The sequence below is a fragment of the Meles meles genome, chromosome 7 (assembly GCF_922984935.1).
Source record: "Meles meles chromosome 7, mMelMel3.1 paternal haplotype, whole genome shotgun sequence".
NCBI lineage: Eukaryota > Metazoa > Chordata > Mammalia > Carnivora > Mustelidae > Meles > Meles meles.
In genome coordinates, this window is record NC_060072.1 from 8,763,853 (window position 1) to 8,769,852 (window position 6,000).

Consider the following 6,000-nt stretch of genomic DNA (forward strand, 5'->3'; position numbering starts at 1 on the left):
TGCTTGGTGAAAGAGCGACGGGTCAGCTCTGGAAGGCCCCGATCCATGCTACCATATGAAGGGCCATGCAGGCGGTGGACAGGACACTGCAGCCCGCCCACCTGCGCCCCGGTACCTGTCCACATGCCTGTCACTAGACATTGTCGCTGTTTGCCAGCTCTCAGCCTCACGACTCATGCCAGCCAGCAAGACTGTATCTGAATCTCCATCAGTGTGTTTGAACATTTCCCAGCAGGCGACGCTGGTGATCATTTTTTTGCTCATTCTGCAGTAATGAGGGCCCTCGGTCTTACTTCAGCTAAACAATGAGAGTGGATGCGGTCCCTAGAGGGAGAAAAGTTGTGCAAGGAAGGGAGAGCACTGGATTGGGAGTCTCGGGGCCCAGGTTCGGCGCCCAGCCCGCACTCACCGCAACATACAGTCTCCCCAAGCTTCATGTCCTCTGGTATAAAATGCAGAACGGGACCCCTTCGCTACCTCACCAAAGGGACAGCAGACAGGGGGAAAGAACTGGAAAGTACCTTCATGAAAGAGAAACAGCTTCCATTCACTGTACCAGGCCCCGTGCTGGGCACTGCAGAGACATGTCTAAGCCTCACAACAATCCTTTAAGAAGCTGAGTCCCCCCATGAGGCTAAGTGCCCTCCCTCCCTGGGCCATGCCCATGATGGTGAACGTGCTCATGTCTTTCCCACCTGGGGACAAGAGCTGAGTGGTCCAGGGAGAAGGCGTAAGTCCCTGGACCGGCAGAGAGCTGCCTGGGACCCTCACTGTTCATCAGGGCCAGCAGTCAGTGAGGAGGACAGAGAAAAGCCTGACACTTGTTCTCAAAATGCATGATCCTGAGACCACTGTGGCCAGAGTCCAGGAAGAGGCGGAACTGGCAGAGGCAGGGCCCCTGAGATGAAGGCAGGACTGGGTCTGTGCTGACTTCCAGCCCCAAAAGACCATGGCCTCCATCCTGAAGAAACCACTTCCCTCTTATCCTCTCCTGCTCAACGAGCCCCCCAAACCCCTCACACTTGTTCAAGGACATCCAAACACCTGGTGCTTTTAAGCCCTCCACAATCTGCACCACCCACATACCCAACAGAGCTCCGTTCTCCCTGGCAAGGGCACAGGAGAAAACCAGGCCTTGTAGCTGTATGCCCACATAGCCCCTGGCAGGGGGGAGCCCCAGGCCCCCTCTCAGGGGCACAGAAGCCCCAATAGGGCAGAACTGGTCTGCTCCCTTTTGTTCACCACTGTGTCCCCCAGTAACCAGAATAGAGCTTGGCACATAGTAGGTGCTTAATAAATACAAGAGAGAGAAAAGGAAATCAGATGTGTTTTCTTCTTTCCCCAGGCTGGCAGTCATGGGGGGGAGCGACTCAGCCCACATCTTCCTGGATATCAGGATCCACGGGCCCATGGATCTACTGGGCCGTGGATCTCAATATCCACACGTCCACAGATCCACAGACACGTACGCCCACAGACCTATAGATCCTCAGACCTACGCGCCTGCAGACCCACAGACCCACACACGCACAGTTCCAGAGAGCCACAGAGCGTGGAGCATGGAGCACAGACATGCCACCTGTCCGCCCATAGCTCCGTCCACTGTGGGCACAGGGGTTGAGGGCACAAGGCAAGAGCAGATCCTGGGAACGTGTTTGAAGGAGGCATTCTGCAGAAAAGAGCTGGGGGGGAGAGAAGGGGTCAGAAAGGAGCAGAGGGGAAGGGACGAGAAAGGAAGCAGGGAGGAGAGAAAGGGATGGAGAGGAAGGAAGGAGGACCCTGCTCTCCCTGCAGTGGGGAGAGCATCCCACCCCCAGCCCGGCATCCCATCTTTCTAGACGTAGTGTTTGAGCACCCTGAGCTGGGAGCTGGGGAACTCAGAGAACAAGCTGGAGGAGAGGGAGACAGACAGGAATCCGGGAGCCCCACGACAGCCTGCTTTGTTACCTTGGAAAGAACTCAGAAGCTGCCTGGGGGCGGGAGCTCTTCCAAGGTGGGGGAGAACCAAGTGTCGTCCAGAAACTGCCTTTCCTGGGAGGGCTGAAGCCTCGGGGAGTCCCACATGGGGTGTGGGTGGTGGAGACAGCAGTAGGGGCGGGGTGGCATGAGGAAGGGGACTGGGAGAGTCACAGGTGGCGATGCCCTGTACTCTGTGTGGCTCTGGGTCGGGGCACAGAGGAGCTATAATCACACAGCCATCCCCCAAACTGCTCCCAGCTTGGCTGTGGGCTCTCCGGAGGAGTCTGTCTGGAGCTGGTGACAGAGGGTGAGAGAGAAGCCGTTCTCACGGCCACCTCCGTCCCCACCTCCCCACCCAAGGTCAAGGGGAGTCAGGGCTCAGGGACTCGGGAAATGCTGCTTGGTGCCCTCTGGTGGGCCTAGAAGATGCCCTCTCAGAAGCACCTGGAATGGGGGCTGGGGGGTGGGACCGGGAGGAACCTTCTGCCAAGCCTGTAGCCCCTCCCCAGGGCTGCACCTCAGGGTGCCAGCGGCAGGCCGGGCTGCTGTGAGCGGCCAGGAAGAGAGTGCTGGGACTCGGTGTGGTGCCCAGGCCCTCTGGGGCGTGTGTGCCTGGAGCTCGAGAATTTGGTGCCAGACTGGCTCAGCACCAAGCCCCAGGATGTGCTCCTCCCTCTTCCTCTTCCTCCCCCGACTGCAGCCTCAGAATTGGTCCCCACTCTGTGTCGCCCTACTCTGTCACCCACTGGCGTCCCCTCCCTCTGGCTCAGCCCTAACGGTGGAGGCGGGAAGGGGACAGGGAGGTAGCTAGACTCCCCACCCTGTCTCCAGCCCAGCCCAGGTCCTGCAGTCTGAACAAAAAGTTTACCCTGAAGGGTGGACAAGAGTTTCCAAAGCCAGTCCGTGGGGCCGAGGGGGAAATGTTGATCCAAGAGGCGACCTGACAGTGTGGGCAGGGCCTGAGGTTCGCAGCCTCGGGAAGCAGGCCCGAACTGCTCGGCCAGACCCTTTCCCAGGGCCCAGCCCATGGATCCACATCCCTATGGGCCCAGCACCCCAGTTCCTGGGTGGTGCCGGGATCTGCTGGGTGAATACTCAGGGCGTGAGAGACGGAAGGATGGACGGGCTCCCAGCTCAGGCCAACCTGAGCCCTCCAGTCCTCAGGGGTTCCTGACATGGCGTGTCAGACCCCATCACACCATACGGGCACAGACGCAAGCAAGCTTTCTCTCTGTCTCTCTCTTTCTCTCTCTCTCACACACACACACATACACACACACACACACACCCCTGGACCCAGAACACAGACTCACACGGCCACAGTGTAGCTCGGGGGTCTCCCCACATGCCAGTCTCATCCCTGGCTCAGAGCCCCCAGGACCCCAGAAAGGAGAAAGACACAAGCAGACGGACTGCCTGCTGCCTCAGCCTGAACCCACCCAAAAAGCCCCCTCCCCCAGCAACAAGCCCTCCCCCCAGAGGCTTTCCCACCGCCTGCCAAGGCCTTTTGCCCCCCACATTCCCCCCACACACCACCTAGCAGACAATTAAAACCCAATCATCATAAACATTCATTATATAACCAGCCCCAACCTGCTGAGGATTCCTTTTACCCCCCAGAGTCCCAGCTCCAGCCCCTGGCCTGGCTTCATGCAGCGAAGCCTTGAGTACCCCAGGGGGGCTGGCCCAGGAGGGGGCCCACTACCACCTCTGCCTCCAGGAAAGTTACCGCTGCCTGGGCTTCCCCCATTCTAGCCCCCTATCCTCTGCCTGTGCAAGCACTCCCAGCTCAGCCCTCGGACACTGACACCAGCGCTGGTCCCGCTGCCACAAAGCCGCAGCCATGGAGGGGCCGCGGGACAGACAGACACACACTGGGCGCCCCCCCCCTCCCCGGCCGGCAGCCCGACTTGTTGAATAAATTTCTGCAGCGCTGGCTCAGCCGGCTTCAGCATTGGCACCGAGAGAACTTTCCTGGCCTTGGAGAAGGGACCGGTCAAAGTTTCCCGTCCTTCCCCCCAAGGCACCTGCCCAAAAGCACGGGATGGGGGCCCAACCTGCTGGGCACGCGTGGGGGGGGGAACCGGTCCCCAGAAATAAACAAATACACGCCTCGGTAAAGAAAGCACCCGACGCGCTAAGAAACTGGCCTCGGAGCGGAGCCCTCCCTTCCTCCCCCCCCCCAACCCCCACCTACCTTGGCATGGACTTGGCAGGGCAGCAGGGGGTCGTCCGGGTCAGAGCCGCGGGGACGCCGCGTGCCCCCCGAAGCCGGAAATCGAGGGGACCCCCGGCCCCGCCAGCCGCACCCCCACCCCCTGCCAATTCAGGATCAGCTGAGCCCCTGGGGCGCGCGGGGCGGCGGGCGGTGGGCGGCGGGCCCCGGGGCCCGGGCCATGGCGGGAGGAGACGGCGGGCGGCCGGAGGGTCGGCAAGGCTGGGGCGGGCGGCGAGGAGCCGGCGGCGCGGGCGAGCCGCGGACCGCGCCGGAGTTGGAGCGCGCGGCGGGCGGCGGGCGGGCGGGAGCGCGGCGCTCCGGGGCCGGGGCCGGGGCCGCGGCCGGGGGCGGGGGCGCTGCGGGCACGGAGCGGCCGGCAAGTGGCCGGGGAGGACTGCGCGGCGGCGGCGCGGGGTCGGGGCTGGTCCCTCGCCGGGTTCCGCTCGGCTGGCGCCTCCGGCCGCGGGCTCGAGGCGCGGGGTCTGCGCGCGGCGGGGGCTGCGGAGGAGCCGGAGCGCCCGGCGGTGCGGGGACGTGCGGCGGCGGCGAGACCGAGCCGCGCCGCGTGCGAGGCAAAGCCGTCCTTATACTGACACCAAATGTCTTCGGGGAAAGCTGCAGGCGCGGGACGCTGGAGGGGGGGAGGCGTGGAGGCGACAGACAGACTCACGGCGGCGGCTGGTGAGCCCCCACTCCTCCCCAGAGGGCAGGAAGCCCCAAGCCTGGCGGCCACCCCCCTTATCATTCAGGGTCGTGCCCGGGGGAGGGTCCTATTGAGGGGGCTGCGTCATGCGTAAAAAGGGAGGGGACCTCCCCATTACTGACCGACCACCCTCGTGTCCCAGGTCCCTTCTTGGCCACGTAGCACTCTGAATTCGCACTGAGGTACTGTGAGATTGGGGGAAGAGGTCCCCCACTGCCCAAGAGAGGCGCTGCCCAGCTGAGGCCCCAGCTGGAGTAGGCTGCGTGTGGTGGAGTTGGCTGCGACTGGACTCCAAATCGGCTCATCGGCCCAGGCAGCTTCCTTCCTCCTAATCTGCATTCGTGCTTCGTCCCAACTTTCAGGGCTTGGCTAAAAGGTCACCTCCTCCAGGAAGCCTTCCAAGAGGTCTCCCAAGTAGAACAGAGGCTTTTTTCTCCAGCTTCAAATGTCCACAGCCCCTCCACCTCCCCTGGGCAGTCTGGGCCATAGGAGCCTGAAGCATATAAGAAACACTCAGCACTCTCTCCATTCCCACCTCATCTCCTTGGAAAATGGGGGGGGGGGGGGGGCGGGGAAGCGGGTCCTGCATGGGGCTGGTGCTGGGTGGGGGTTGATAATGAGGATACTGAGGCCTGCCCTGGGGCCACTTGGCCTGGCAGATGAGCAGAGCTGTGGAGGAAGGGGCACTCAGTTTTGATCCCAGCTCGTGGCTTCCTGACTGAGGAAGCCCCTTCAAGTGTCTGAGCCTCAGTTTCCTCATCTGTGAGATGGAAAGGAAAGTTCACACTTCGCAGAATGAGAACAGTCTATAAAGGGCTTGGCACTATTCCTGGCACCTAGTAGGTGCTCAGCAAATATTCAACCCTTCCTACCCTTTAATCTGTGCGGGGAGACGAGACAAACCTTTGACACCAGACCACAGCGAAAGGTGTTGTAGGCAGACCTAGGCTAGGAGGTGTCTCATAATACAGAGTAAGCAGGCCAGAGGGTGTCCATTTGTGGGGCGGACTTATTTCGGAATGGAGTGGGCTTCAGATGGGGAGTCTTCAAGGGACAACCTCCCCAAAGGCACGAGGCTCACACGGAGCCTGGGACGCTCCTTTGACTGAGAGAAGAGGAG

General features: G+C 61.8%; 1 protein-coding gene across 2 annotated transcripts in view; it reads right to left on the bottom strand.

Annotated features, from left to right (window-relative positions):
• The window catches only part of CACNA1I (calcium voltage-gated channel subunit alpha1 I), a 116,726-nt gene extending 112,454 nt beyond the window's left edge, over positions 1–4,272 (bottom strand). For both annotated transcript variants that reach the window (XM_046012719.1, XM_046012718.1), the window contains exon 1: positions 4,157–4,272. The gene's annotated coding sequence lies outside the window, so the exon portion shown is untranslated. The remainder of the gene's footprint in view (positions 1–4,156) is intronic.
• Positions 4,273–6,000: the final 1,728 nt, after the last annotated feature.